This window comes from Tamandua tetradactyla, chromosome 17 (assembly GCF_023851605.1).
Source record: "Tamandua tetradactyla isolate mTamTet1 chromosome 17, mTamTet1.pri, whole genome shotgun sequence".
NCBI lineage: Eukaryota > Metazoa > Chordata > Mammalia > Pilosa > Myrmecophagidae > Tamandua > Tamandua tetradactyla.
In genome coordinates this window covers 51,675,554-51,692,226 of record NC_135343.1, presented here as the reverse complement: position 1 = coordinate 51,692,226, position 16,673 = coordinate 51,675,554, and the positions used below count along the sequence as shown (strand labels likewise).

The window sequence follows — 16,673 nt, the reverse complement described above, 5'->3', positions numbered from 1 at the left end:
CTAGCCTTCTTTGGAAGCTGTTAGTATAGCCAAAACCTTCGTCGAATCAGGAGCCAATTTTTCCCCTCTATTCTTTTCACGTGAGTATCCAGTAAAGATAGTTAAATAAAGAGAACCTGAGTTTAAAAAAAAAAATACTAAATTACATCATGAAATAAATGTTATTACTTTTAATACAATGTCTAAAATTGACCTTCAGAAATACTGATACATTTCATAATCCCATTTACTATCAGAAACGAAAAATTTCTGTTTTGGTACTTTAAGTAAATAAATATGTTTAGAGTGATCACCTAGCATGAGGCATTTTATTGAATATGTCATGAAATAGTTAATAAAATACTCAGAATGGATAGTTCAAGGAGAATAGATTTTTAGAATCTCAAAATTTTTGATGAACGTTATGACAAAATCCAAATCGCTATTGAGATGTGTTAGGGGTTCTGACACGCACAAAAATATTTTTGTAATAAATGTGAGGAAATTCCATATATGTATTCCATTAACATGCAATGTTTCTTACCACGTTTTCTCTACATAACATTCTCCTTCTTGGAATCATACTTTGCTTGCTGAAATAGCATCAGGGAACTTGTTTGCGAATGCGGGTTAATTGTGCAGTTTCTGAAATTTTGTGCTTTGATACCCACAAAAATCATTAGTAATGTCCTGCGATGAATCGGGCAATAAAATAGGAAAGGCAATATCAGTCCGTCCTGTGGGGCTTTTGCTACATCTAGGTGAGTGAACGCTCATGTTCTTTTTTCTCTATTGGTTAACTTTTCTCTTCACAATGCAGTATAATTTACAGGTACCCTGCCCGTAACCATAAAAACCCATTCCAATGAAAAGAAAGTGGCCACAATTGGAGAAATGGCTGCCACACGTGTGCAGGGCAACCTTCGCCCATGTGGAGGCGCCGGTGCACGCGGCCTCATAGGAGTAATCACTAATAACAGTGGTTGGGTCAAACGCATGAAAAATTTCCCTAAATCGGTTGTTTCAGATAAAGAACTTTGCCTGGCCTATGACAAATATGCCCGAAACGCAAGTTGTTTTTATAGCGATTATGCAAGTCCCCATACAAAGTTGCAGGTGATATTATAAGCCTGAGTTCCATACCCATGAGAATACTAAGGACTAAAAAGTGGATTAATTTGTCCAAATATCACACAAAATAGGAAGAAGTAAGACAATAAAACTCAGGGGTTATTTTCCTTTTAAAAATAGCTCTCCAATCCTTTCCGTATGCAAGTCATAAAAGTTAACAAAAATTCCCTGCATACTTTTGATATTTGAGCATTGTTAGGCGGCGATCATCTGGAGCCTGTGTTTTAGTATAAAAGGCTTATAAATGAATGAAAACTAACTGTCCATTTTCCTAATTTCTTGTAGGAGTTGATTCACAGAATTAAATATATAAGCTATGTACTGACAAATGCGTAATGCATCTGTGTAAAAATCTTCATTCACTTTTTTTCCTGTTAAATTCATCCTCTGAGTTTTAGAAGTGTATGGGTGGAGGTGGGCGGGAAGAGGCAGTGGTGTGTTTTAGTAAAAATAGAATATGTTCTTAGTCACACAGATCTGGATGCAAAATGTGCTTCTGTCATTAACCAGCCGAACCCTAATAGAAATATCTTTTTAACTCTCTGAATTTGAGTCCTCCCCTGTAGCAAAGGAATTAAAATAGCTTCCCATATGTTATTGTGAAAATTAAATGGTAGCTTAAGTTTCCCATGGTCAATTTAAAAATGGTTTAGTTCGTACATTTTCTGTTTAAACATAGATTTTCATGAATTTATGAACTGCACGATTAAAAGTCAAATTATAACTATGCTTTAAAGAAAATAATCCACTGTGATTATCAAAATGATGGTAACCTAGGAGTTATTTGCCTTTTGAATGAACTAATCCAAGATCAGGTAGAGAAAAAATAATGTGTTATTTGACTTTCTTTAATTTTGTACTGTGTGAACACAAAGTCCTTAAAACATCAGATTTAATTTCGGCAAAAAAAAAAAAGAGCTATGGAGCTGGCTATGAGCTGATGCAAGCTATCCCAATTACAAACTACAATATCTATGGAGAACCAGAAGCTATGAACATGCAAAAAGATCCTGAAAACTCAGTCTTAGGGAGAACTTAATCTGCAGTTTTGGCACATCCACTCACTAAATGGTATACAGTACTACATTTGGGAAAACACATGTAGATACCCACTTAATGGTGATCCCTGGGGAGGAAAGTATTCTCTGCTTCCTCCATTTGTAACCCTGGCCGGGAGGCTCAGAGATACATATTTTTCTACCTCTTACTGCTCAGAGAGGTAGACTTCTCTTTTAGATGTCACTTTTCTTTATCTTTTATGTATTTCAAAAAACAAGAAAGCAAAAATATAATAGTTGATGGCGCTTCTTGTTCTTCCCATTTCCCCTTTCCCAAACCTAGTACCTTTTCTCTCTAAATTAGGGACAATCATATCTTTTTTACTGGGTTTCTAAAGATATTATTTAAAAATAATTAAATTGCCTGACATAGAAAGTTTTAACTGACTGAAAGTTATTACTGGAACGGCAAAGAGCTTCCATATTTGCATTTGGAACAGCAAGAAGAAGGATGTTTGAATGTGATTCAGTCTGCTTTTTGAAGAACATTGGATCTTCTTACTATTTTTCTGCATAGTCCAATTTCTTCAAGGATTATTCTTTGCTTATTCATTCTTATGGAAAGAGACCTGTCTATATCCACCAGCGTGATTGAAGATGAATCCTATCAGTGACTGTCGGTTCCAGGCCTAAAGCAAATCTTTTGTCATAAGGGGAGAAATGTTAAGTTTAAATTTCCTCTGATATTATTTAAAAAAAAATGTGGTTTTGATTAACATGTAAGGAAGGAGTTAAGGCAGATGTAACCTACCAGCAAAAAATCTCCTTCTGTGCTTAGAGATTTACTTTTCTCACGTTTTGGTACAATCCTAGTAAGGAACCCACTGCAGAAATTCACCTGTATGTATTCTTGCAGAGAGAAAGGAGAGGGTTGGTTAGTGCAGGATTAGTCAGTCAGTGTGCTGGCAAAGGTCTTTGTCATGTGGACTGCCCTTGGCCATCTTTGCCTTTAGTCCTTGCTACTTTAGCATTAAGAAGTTTGCTACAAACTAGGAGTAAGTAGATAAGGAGTGACCAGGGCTCCTCCTTCATTCTGCCTCTGGGAATTGGCATTATTGGTTCTTATTCTCTGAGGGAACAGATACAATTTTATGTCTTGAATCAACATTTGTAAGTAACTCTCCTCTAAGGTACAAATTTACTGTAGTGTATAGTTCAGAAATACAATGTAATTTTGATCTGTGGTGACTTCTTTCCTTATTTTTCAGAATTGATTCAAATATTATTTTTCCCTGTTTGAATATAGTTGCTATGGATAAAGCCATGAAAATTTGGAAGTGACATATTTAAATATTTGTATTTAAATAAACATCCAGAAAACAAAGCAATTGGTGTATGTTTTCTCCAATTTTTGCACTAAACATACCACTTTTATCAAAAAAATACTTTTCAGTTCAAATCACTCTTTGTTCTCATTGCCTAAAAACATTCCCCTCAACCTCATAGGTAATTTGCATATTAGGGAAAAAGCATGAAAGTGTAAAAAAAGAATTTTTTGGTTTTGTAGTTCTTGACCTTTGAGGAAAATATTGTAGGCGTTTTCAAATGGAAGTAAGTGCTGTAATTTTCAGGAAACATAATATCATTTTTAAGTTAAAGGTATGCCTTTTTTACAACTTTTGACCTAGCTGATAGTCAAGGAGAAATATGTAATTGACGCTTACTCTTTAATGGTTTTAAAGGGATGAATAAAAGTGACCTTTTGATAGCAACTCTATTTAGCGATTATCCCAAGGCTGCAAGTATTGTAATAGAATTTACAAAGAGGCCCAGGTGTGTGAGCGTGAATGGATGTGTGAGTGTGTATGGGTTTGTTTGTTCTTTACAGACCCATGATGAAATTGAAACCTTCAATTTCAACGTAGGCTTTCTGCCAGCTGGCCCAACACAAGCAACATTCAGCTCTTTCCTGATTCACCTTCACATGATGGACATTTACATTGCAAGGTTGGTTGTTTGTTTTCTTTTTTCCAAACCCTGCACCCAATGTGGAATTATGGACTAACAATTAATAAATAAGTGCAATTACATGGTGTTTCTCAGTTTATAAAGCACTTTTGCATTAATAATTCCATTTAGTTCTTGAAATATAGAAGATAGATATTAGTATAAACATCATTTTTCACATAGAACATTAAAATAAACTCTAACTCAACAAAGAGAAGGAATTCATGCCCAGTTCTCATGATTACGTGTTTTGTGCTCTTTCCATTACAACATGTCTTTACAAAAATATGTAGAACATTTTTCAAAAACTTTTAGAGATGAATGATTAGAAAATTACGTTTTACTGCAATAGACTTACCTGCTAGGATGAAAAGTCATCAGAAATGTAATCAATGCATAATTTACTACATTTGAGTGACAAATGGAGTCAATACCCTCTTCAGTAATTACTTATAATAAAATTAATCTACAATAAAGGGTGCATATTAAATAAAAAGAAAGCAAGGAAAGAAGGAAGGCAAAAAGAAGGAAGAAAGGAAGGGAGGAAGGAAGGAAGAAAGGAAAGAAGGGAGGGAGGGAGGAAGGAAAGAAAGAAGAAAGAGGGAAGGAAGAAAGGAAAGTTGGAAGGAAGGAGGGAAAGGAGGGAATGAGGAAGGAAGGAAAGAAGGGAGGAGTACAGAAGGAAGAAGGGAAGAAAGGAGGAAAGAAGCAAAGAAAGAGAAAAGGAAAGGCCTATAATACCCTCACTTCATTCAAGGACATAAATCAAGAAAAAAAGAACTGAAAGGCAAAGCAGTTATTGCTCCACTTTTGAAGAAAGCAATAGAAGAGTGTAGATTAAATGAGTGTTTCAGAAGTCAATAATGTTCCTTTATTATTTCTAAAAAGCACTGTCTAAAAATTCTAAACCAAATTCATAATTTTTTTCACAGAAAACTTAAAAAAAAAAAAGGCTTAGAGCAGTTAATAAGTGGCAGAGAGCAGCAGTGTATCTACGCCCCAGAGTTCAGCCTCACCTGAGCTGGTGCCACAGGAGGGGAAAGAGCTCAGGAGAATGCAGAGGTCCATGACTTTTCAGTCCTGTCTGCAGTCTATGCGGCCGGCAATAATATAACCTCCTCGTTCAGTGAAAAATGAAGATGTGGGCCTCCTTGTTCAAAAAAGCAGGGAAAAGTGCCATTATGTTTTTTGTTTTTTTTTTCCTTCTTTGCATGGGCAGGCACTGGAAATTGAATCCAGGTCTCCAGCATGGCAGACGAGAACTCTGCCTATTGAGCCACTATGGCCTGCCCGTTATAGGTTTTAAAATATAAAACTTTTCTCTTTTTTGCTTGTTATTCTCTTGAATTGTCATGATTTTTTTTTATTTTGCTACCTCATGTCCTTTTAAGTAAAGAGAAATTAAAATTTTACATTATTACCATGAAAAATATATTCATAGCTGTGTATACTTCTGGTTATGACCTAAAAGGACATGTACATACTCACATACTTGGAAATACCCAAGCATCTGGTAAAACATCTATCAAAAAACATTATTTAAAAGGAAGCTTGGATCAACTGAATTTCAGGCCATTCATAAATGAGCAGAGAGTGGAAGCGGGACCCTGAGAGAAAATGCCTGATGTTGGGGCAAGAGGGCAGATTATATGGTCTCTAGAAAAATGTTCTAGTTTGAGGAAGGCTAAGTGAGCTACTAGTAAAAGTCGAGGAAGGAAGGACCAATCAGAGTCTGGAAGACTCTGGAAAGCAACAGTAATTCACTCACTTGACAATTTGTCTTGGCCCATCAAGAAGGATTGAGTAAACTACCAAGAGTCAAAACTTGGTTCTCTGAATAACTAAGAAAATTGAGAAATCACTAGCAAGACTTATCAAGGAAAAAAGAGAAAAAATACAAATTATTATCAGAATTGATAGAGAGCATATCTTCATATATTTTTAAAAGAAACTGAGAGGATGTGATAAAGAACATATTGGCAAGAAATTCAACAGCAAAAATGAAATGGTCACACTTTTGTAAAATAAAACAAAAAGTAAACCCCACAACTTAGAAAACGAGTAAAAATGTAGTAGAAAAGGACTCTATTAAATACATGAATTGTTAAATGAAACAAAAGAGAACAAAAACTAAAGAAACATTCAGGCCTTACAGCTTCAATGGTGAATAAATATTAGACACTTAATTTAAAGGAAAACCACTGTGCACAAAATCTTTCTGAAAAAATGACAGAGGGGAAAGCATTCCAATTTATTTCATGACCTACTCTAATTCTAATACCATGTACTGTTACAGACATTACAAAATGAGATTTGACAACTGATATCAAGCATAGATGCCAAAATCCTTAAGGAAACATTATCAAATTCCCTGCAATATTAAAAAAAAAGGAAAATACATTATCGCCAAGACAGGTTCATTCCAGGAATGTGAGATGATACATTTAAAAATAGATTATGCATTGATTCAGATTGATAGAATATATTTGAGAAAAAATATATAATCTCTACATGGGAACACACAAAAAATAATTTTTAAAAATCTTTAACTCTCCATGAGAAACATTCTCAGGAAAGTAAGGGAAAAAAGGAACTTTCTTAGCTTGAGAAAGAGATTTGTTGAATCCTCCAGTTAGTAACATATTTAATGGGAAATGATTGATATCTCCTAATATTAAGAAAATGTCAACAGTATCTTCTCCCACAACTTTTATTCAACATTAAACTGGTTGATCTACTCAGTGCAGCAGATGAGAAAGTAAAAGAAGCAATGGTAATAACAGAAAAGAAAGAGCCAATTGTTTTAATTCATACATTAAATGAATTTTTGCATTAAAAATACACAGGAATCCATTTAAAAGCAATTAGATCACATAAGTGAAATCAGATAAGATCATGGCAAAACACCAATTTGAAGATATTAAGTATATTTCTATATATCAATAATGAAAAGAAATACAAATGGAAAATAATCCAGTTAGAGTAGCAGCAAATCACAAAAATAATGAGAAATATATTTTTGAAAAGCTGTGCAAAATCTGACCACTGAAGAAACAAAAAATTACTGAAAAATTATCAAATATCTAAATAAGTATGTATACAGTGCTTGTAAGTAATTAGATTTGATATCGTAGAAGTGCCCATATTTTCCCAATTGATCTATAGATTCAATTTCTATTAAATTGCCAACAGGCTTTCTGTTAAAATTCATAAGCTAATAAAAGCACTTACACGGTGAAAGAATCCATGGATATTTCAAAATATCCGTGATAAAAAAGAATAAATTTGGGGGTCTCAACCTACTAAATTTAAGGTTCATTATACAGTCATATTAATTAAAATAGCATAGTGTTTGTGAAAGTTTAGACACATGTTCGATGTCACATAATAAAGAAGGTAGAATTATATGTGCATATAAATAGTAAAATCACTCAATAACAGCAGAATACACATTCTTTTCAAGTGTTCATGGATGTTCGCAGTATAGACCATAGATTAAGGTGCAAGTGAAGTCTCAATATATTTAAAAATTTTGAAATCATACAAAGGCGCCACTTCGACCACAACAGAGTGAAGATAAAAATCAATAAAAGGAAACTGAAAATTCATAAATAAATGATAAATAGACATCAAACTTTTAAACAACCAATGGGTTAAAGAAGAAGATAAAAGGAAATTAGAAAATGCTTAGAAATAAATGAAAAGGAGGTATAACATACCCAAATTTATGGATTTCCACAAAGGCAGAGCTCAGAGGAATTTATAGCTATGAACATCTCAAATTAATAATGTAATTTCACATCTTGTGACACTAAATAATGAAGAAAAAATTAAGCCCAAAGTCAGCAGAAGAAAAGAATTAAGATTACAGAAGAGATAATGATCTAGAGAATAGAAAAATAATTGAAAGAATAAACAAAAACTTGGTTCTTTGAAAAAAAATCAATTAAAATTAACAAACCTCTGACTGATAAAGAAAAAGAGAAAAGGTACAAATAACTATAATCACAATGGAAAGCCAAGATATCACATTGTTATTCAAATATGGAAGATTTAAACTTTCCCCGTAAGATCAGGAACAAGACAAGAATGCTAATTTTCTTTTTTTATTTATGTACTTTTATTGAGAAATCTTCACACACCATACAATCCATCCAAAGCATACAATCAATGATTCACAATGTCATCACATAGTTGTGTATTCATCACCATGTTCACTCTTAGAACATTTGCATTAATCCAGAAAAAGAGATAAAAATTAAAAAAGAAAACATCATATATTCCAGACCCCTTACTCCACTCTCTTACTGACCACTTTTACTGCAATCTATCTAATTTTAACACTTACAACAGAGGTAGTTTAACTGAAACAGTATAGTATTGATGTATATTAGCAGAACAAAGCATAATATCCAGAGGTAGATCCATGCAAACATGGGCAACTGACTTTTTTTTTTTTTTTAACTTTTTTCATTATACTGTATAACACATATAAAAAACAAAGAAATACAAAAGCAATAGTTTTCAAAGCACTTTTCAATAAGTAGTTACAGGACAGACCCCAGAGTCTGTCATGGGCTCCCGTACAATCCTTTTAGATTTTTCCTTCTAACTGTTTCAGAATTTAAGAGGCTAGAGGGCTTAATTTTTTTTTTTATCATCACAATCGACATTTTTTCCTTCTTTTTTTTTGCAAAAAATAACATAAATACAAAAAAGCTATAAATTTCAAAGCACAGAACCACAATTAGTTGTAGAACCTATTTCAGAGTTTGACATGAGTTACAATTCCATAATTTTAGATTTTTACTTTTAACTGCTCTAGGATATTGAAGACTAAAAGAGATATCAATTTAATGATTCAGCATTCATATTCATTTGTTAAATCCTATCTTCTCTGTATAACTCCACCATCACTTTTGATCTTTCCATCCCTCTCTTTAGGAGTATTTGGGCTATATGTTTTCATATTGGAAAGGTCTGTCATTAATGTGGGGTAGGGAGATGGATCTATCTGATGTTTTGGAGAGGCTGGGCTAGATAGATTTCAAAACTTATGTGGACCAGGAACCCATCTGGAGGTGTAGATTTCTGGAAAGTTACCTAGTGCATGAAACCCTTGTGGAATCTTATATATTGGCCGAGGTGTTCTTTAGGATTGGTTGGAATGCTACTAGTTGGGGGTTGGCAGGTTGTGACAGGTAGCAAGTTCTAACTGAAACTTGCATAAGAAGAACATCCAGAGTGGCCTCTCGACTCTATTTGAACTCTCTCGACCACTGATATTTTATTAGTTATACTTCTTTTCCCCCTTTTGGTCAGGATGGAATTCAGCAACTGACTTTTTTGGCAATATAGTTAGACAGTCATTATCAAAATTCAAGCTACTGGATTACAGTTCAACAACTTCATGCATGCATTCTTGCAACTCCATAACACCATATTCTAAAAAGAAATATCTATTTAATGAGTCAGCAGTCACAGTCATTATTTAAATATTAATTTCTCAGTTACATTTCCTTCTTCTCATTAGAACTTTTTTTCACTCTTCAGGGGTATCTGGAAATGACCATTTTAACTTCTCCATGCTGGAAAGAGGTGTGAGCTTTCCCAGGTAAGGCAATGAACCTAGTTGTTATTCTTGGAGAGACTGGTGCCTCTGGGTTTCAGAATTTATCTATTCTAGGATCAATTTGGAGGCCTAAAGTTTCTGAAAAAATAAACTTGCTAAGCTTTCAAAAAGACTTAGATAAAGCCCAGAGCACTCCCTAGGTTTTTCAAGAATGCTGTTGGTTAAGGCATCCATATTGTGATAGTTTGAAATATCTGGTTAAAGCTTGCATATGAGTAACCTCTCTAATGACCGCTCAACTCTATTTGAAATTTCTTTGCCATTGAAGCTTTGTTTTATTCCATTTCTTCTCCCCCTTTTTGTAAAGAAAGCATTCCCAATCCCATGATGCCAGGGCCAGGCCCATCCCTGGAACTCATGTCCCATGTTGCCCAGGGAGACTTATGCCCCAGGAGTCATGTCCCATGAAGCGGGGAGGATAGTGAGCTTCTTTGCAGAGTTGGCTTAAAGAGAGAGGCCACATCTGAGCAACAAAAGAGGCTCTCTGTGGGTGACTCTTAGGCAGAATTACCCACAAACCTAGTTTCACAATTGCAGAAATAACTTTCATAAGGAAAAACCTCTAGATTGAGGGCTTCACTTGCTAAATTGAGAGTCCTTAATACCTGAGAGAATATCAGGAATTCCTCAGGTAAGGAACTTTAATAATACCACAATTTTCTCCAGTTTCTTTAGGTGATTTTGCAAATAAATTTTTATTTTCTGCCCAAAATACCATGGAATGTATCTGGATATGACATTAACCTGTAAAGAATAATTAGATATCATTCCCTATTCTAGGTTCCATGTATTTATGCTGTTTAAATAAACTGACTAGACAGGTTAAATTGGATAGTCTGCTACAGAACTTTTTAATTTGGAAACAAATAATAATCTCTTCTTTTTGTCTCCCACAGAAATTGAACTTTTTAAAAATACAAACAATATTATCCTTTACTTTGTATTCTAATTTACCTTAGTTCTAACAAGGCTCATTTCATTCAAATCTCTAATTGGAATCTGATATCATTTTCAGTTTCTTTAACTGTTGCTGTATGGAGTAATGTTGATTTTCAGAGCTGCAAAATCTTAATTCTGAGTTTTAGGTGTTCCACAGATAGCCAATGTTCAAGAGAACTACCCAGTTACACACAATGAGTACAACTTCTCAGAATTTAGAAATAACAGTTAAAACCCATGAACAGATATGACTGCTATAAAACCTTACAATCTAGGAACCTTTACAATGACTTTTTTGAACATTCTCTACTCCTTAAACATTGATTGCTGAATTTCTGTCCACTTTCTATCTCCTGATAATCTATGCACTGAAATTCAATTCTCAGAGTTTGCCCATTATAGCTAGCTTATATGAATGAGACCATACGTTATTTGTCAATTTTTTTTCCTGGCTTATTTCACTCAACATAATGTCTTCAAGGTTCATTCTCCTAGATGTATGCCACATGACTTCATTCTTTCCTGCAGCTGCTTATTATTCCATTTTATGTATACACCACATGACTTAGGTCATCTCCATCCATTGTTAATCATAAATAATGCCACCATAAACACCAGTGTGCAAATGCCTATTCATGTTCCTGCTTCCAAGTCTTTGGCTAATAAAAATGGGGTTGTGGGATCATGTGGCAATCCTGTATTTAGCCTCCTATGAAGCCACCACAGAGAACCTGCACCGTTCTACTTCCCAATGACATAATCACATAGTTATGCATTCACCTAGTCTATATGAAAATATTTGCACTTCATATACTAAGAGAGAATAGAAGAAAAGAAAAAGAAAGAGAAGCAACAACAACAAAAAGAATCCCATAACCCAACATTATACTCCCTCAGCATTGACATTTGACTTTGGTATGTTGCCTTTGTTACAGTTAAGGAGAAGATACTACAATATTACTGTCAACTATAGACCCTAGTTTGCATTAATTATATTTTCCCATGTATCACCCCATTTTTAACACTTGACAATGGTGACATTCAATTGTTTTGCTTCAAATACAAACTTTCCTATATTTGTACATTTAATAACCATCTGTGGGACAGTGCAATGGTAGCTCAGTGCCAGAATTCTCACGTGACATGCCGGAGACCAGGTTCAATTCCTGGAGCCTGCCCATGCGAAAAAGAAAAGAAAAAGCAAACCTTGAGTAGTGCTTTATACCCACAAGGATATTAAAAAAAAAAAAAAAGGAAAATAAGTTTTAGAGCGGATGCAGAAAAATTGGAACTTTAGTGCATTGTTGGTGGGAATGTAAAGTGGTACAGCTACTGTGCAAAACAATATGATATGCCTTGTAAAGTTAACTGTATGTTTATTACCACATGATCCATCAATTATACCCTTAGATATATACCCAGAGAAAGTGAAAACAAAGTTTCAAGAGGATGTTTGTTTATCAATGTTCATGACAACATTCCACAAAACACAAAAAAATGAAACAATCCAATGGTACATCAACAAATGAATGGATTAACAATATATTGTATGTTCAGAAAACGGAATATTATTTGGCAACAAAAAAGAAATTGAGACAAGCTGCAACATAGATGATCCTTAGAAACATTTAGCAAGGCACATAAGGACAAATGTAGTACAAAGTCACTTATATGGACTATTTAGAAATAGCAAATTTGTAAACACAGAAAGTAGAGTAGTCATTACTACAGAACAGGACACAGAGAAGAGAGAAGATTTGGGGTAGTGGTGATAGAGTTCTTGTAAATAAAAATTTATAAAGAGAAAAGGAACTCAGAAATATTCCTTGCTAGGAAAAATATTATGATGAACATCCTTTAGATACAACATTATATTTGCCATATTATTTTCCTGAAGATAAATTTATAGAAGAGTATTTGTTGACTTAAAAGATAATCAGATGGAGAAATATGAAGGCCCTTTGTACTGCCAAAAATCTACTTCCTTGCTTCAATATGTTTTATAAAACTTACGTTAAATGTGATTCTATAGGGCAAGAATAAGCCAGTATTATTAATAATACTTTGCAAATTGAAAGAAATTCCTGTACTGATTACTCGAGTCAAGTTTATAAAAAAAGAAAATCTCAAAATGTTTCCCTTAACTATACACTCTAATTCAATTTTCTTTGCAGTTTTCAAGTCAGAAACTTCTAGGAGTATTTTAAAGCTTTTATCATTTCATTAATAACATATATCATTTATTTCTTCCAAAGAGCAAAGCATGACTGACTGTGGTACACAATTTTTTTCTAAGATGACAAAGATTATAAACTTTCTGCTAATTTGTGGTTTCATGTACATATTATGTGTTTAATGTTTGTATTAATTAATGTTTGTATTTGTTAGTTTTATTTTTATTTGTTTTGTGTGTGCATGTTTAACTTTTATGAGATCAGACTTCCTAAGAGAAATCTGGGTAAATTCATATGTTTCCATATCCTTCTATTTTTGAAATAGTGTGTTTTAACATCTATTATGATTAAGTGTCTTACCCCACTAACCTGCTGGCCAGTCTTTACTTTGGTTCTTGCTTTGTGTAATAGGAGCTAACTTCATGACAGGTATACTGGATTGGATTGCCCTAATGTATTCAACTTTCTTGCCATCACATCTCTCTACATCTGGGATTTATTTATCTACTTAATATGAATGATATTTTCAGGTGTGAGTACTATCAAGAAATAAACGAAACATATATATTCATATTTCAATTTGATCTCAAAGTTTAAATGCTTTTTATTTTAATTGATACTAATATTTTCCTACTTATTTAGATAATTTGTTGAGTTTCCAATGTGATCGAAATTTTATGTTTCTTTAGCTGTTTGTAAATTTATCAATGGATGCTTGGAAGGTTAATATCATTATTGCTTTTTATTTTAATATCATTACTACTGTCAAATATTTGTCATAATATCTGTTACACAAGAGGGTTATATTTTTATTTGCATTTTTCCTTTTTACTTCCTTTGAAATCCATTTCAGCTGATATTATAGGATTATTGTGTTTTGAAAAATATTTTTCCTGCTTCTGTCCATTATAGACAGAATATATTCACTGCAGCTTACAAATACATTTAGTCTCACACATTGGTGTTATTTTTTGAAATATATACTTGAGTAAAGGTACTACAATGACACATCTCCATAAGAAGTTAAGAAATTTTTATTTGTAAGCAAGATGCATATTTTGGCAGTTTCCAGGGCTTCACGAAAGCATGTTTTATATACAAACACATTAACATGTTTTGTTTTTGCTTTAAATTCAAACTGTTACTATCAATTTGATCATCAGCTGTTGAATGAAAAAAAGTCCTTCAACACGATGAAGTTTCTATTCTGTTTGATTCTAGAGGTTGCATAAAACATACTTCTAGATCTGGAGTTAATAGACTATTTCGTTTTCGTGAATAAGTTTTACTTTACAGGCTATCCAACCTTGATTGTGCTTTTCTCTGCTATTATAGACAGAAGTAGCTATAGACAACATATAAATAAATGTATGGCTTGCTACACTAAAAATTTATATACAAAACAGTCCACACAGACAGTGGACTGGCTTTTGTCCAATGACTGTAGTTTACTGACCCCTGCTCTAGATTAAGGAGTAGGAAAACAAACACGTAGTCCTTTGTTCCCCACAAACTGCAGAGAACATTTATTGAGTTCTCCAAGGGAAAGGTGGTTTCCTCGAAGAATCTCTTTTTGACATGGAGTGAAGGGAAGATACTTCTGAAAATATTCAAATGTTTGCTTTATTCTTCAACAATTTCCAACCCATTATAGCCTTGTTGTGTGTGAAAATTTAAGAGTTATGTATCTTAAAAAACTACATCTTTTACAACTCCCACATCGTCACTTCTCTCCTTACTTTGAAATGTGGCATCTATTGTCTTAGTGACCACAACACATGGCTGAGCTTCTGAAAGGAAGTGCAGTTTGTGCACAGAAAAATTTAAGTCTGCATGAATGGCACTTGCTGGGCTTGCTGTATATGGCAGCATTCAATTATCAAAACTGAGACTGGAGAGTCGTACTTTAATATCCAGTTGCATAAATAGCATTTAATATGATTAGTACTTTAATGAGTCAATGCCCGTGTCTTATATACATGCTTGGTTGTGTGTTGAAATACAACTTATTTTAGTGCCCATTATGTTTGATAAGGAAGTCTATACTGTTAACCACTCCCTTCTTGATGATAAACTGTATTTCCTTGACATTATGTCATTTGCTCTGCTGTTATTTTATTTGCAGTTTTTGTTTCCTTCTCCACCTCATTTACCAGTCATCCATCTTTAAGTATTGGAGTTCATCTAAACTCACTCCTGGGAACTCTTCTTTCACTGTAGCGTATGTTTTTCAATTGCCATTTATACGTGGGTGTGTTCGTGCTTTATAATTTTAGGTCGAACATTGCTTTTATAGAACTATCTGCTCACCCAATTAGTTTTCCTTGAATGTCTTAAAGGCAGCTCAAATTCAGCATGCCAATAAATCAAGTCATGCCAGATGCCCCTCAGCCAGTCTCCTTTATTGTTGTTTAATAGTGACTTTCATGTAATTATGCAGGGCCATTCACTGTATTGGACTCAAATAACTTTTGTGCAAACACAAATCTAATCAGGTTGATGTCCTTAAAGATCCTTAATGTTTTCCTATTGCTCTTTAAAGGAGTTCCTATCCACTCCAGAACCTAAAACACCCTGCCCTACTTTTCCAAGTTCCCCAGCTTTGTTGACTGATATTCCCATCCTTACTTTGTGCATTTATTCATTTTTTTAAATACGCCATGACACTTCTATAGTAAGGAACTTCCATGTGATTTTGCCCCTATCTAGAACTCTACATCCGCTGTCCTCGCTACCCCTCAACACAATAACACTCTTAACCTCAGCTCAAAGAGACGCTTTAGAAAACATGTATTAGGCTCCTAAACAAGATGATGTCCATTTTATTCTCCTCATGGGACTTCTGATCACATTTTCACAGACCCTATCAAAATGCATTCAAGTGATTTTTACAGTAATGCATAATTAGCCTTGTAGGTTTTATGAGGACAGGGTCTTTCACATTTTTCTTCAACATTCTAACATCAATACATGACCCATTACTTTCATAATAGCAGACTAATATTGAATGAATAAACATATACTCTACAGTTTATAGTGAAATCTATGAAAAATGAACTAGCTGTAGTTTTTACACTTTTAGTCTCAGGTACATTATGAAAAAATAGTAAATAGAGATGTAAAAAAAATGAAGGCAAATCATTTTTTCTAGCAAAATCTAAAAGAGAAGCATAAAAAGCATGTCTCTCTGTGGTAAAGGTAAAGTCAGATGCTTGCAATACAGAATATAAGAGACCTAGAAATACTTGGAAACTAAAGATTGGTGAACGATTAACTAGTGAGGTTGAATTTAAGTGCAAGGGAATAGATCAAAATGAAGGCAGTTCATTAGTGAGTTATAAGTAATATTGCCACATTGAAGGTGATTAAAAGGGTTGTAAAGACCCATACACCCCACTGATTAACACTACAGATATAAATAAGTTCTTGCATGAACTACTTCAAAGGTATGAATCTTGTACAGAGAGTGTATAATTTCTGGGTATGGGGGAAAACTGCTGTCACATCCTATGGGCTATTTTTAATAGGAAAACATTAATAATGCCACAGCCATACCATAGGAAAATTATGGTAGGAGGGATGAGAGTTTAAGAATAGGTTTGGATTTTCTATTTGATGAGGGTGTGTTTATCTGTTATTTTCTTTTGGGAACAATGAAATGATCTAAAATTAAGAGTGTCGATGGACTGTTGGGTTTGGATATTATACATGATGCCCAATGGATGGAGTTGGTTGAAGGATACACTGAGAAGTAGAACTGCAAATGATAGTGTATACACATGGCCATATATTGTCCTGCTACAGGAAGGAACT

General features: G+C 33.8%; 1 pseudogene; it reads left to right on the top strand.

Annotated features, from left to right (window-relative positions):
• Positions 1 to 664: 664 nt before the first annotated feature.
• LOC143661161 (myoneurin pseudogene) overlaps positions 665 to 16,673 on the top strand; it is a 32,673-nt pseudogene continuing 16,664 nt past the window's right edge.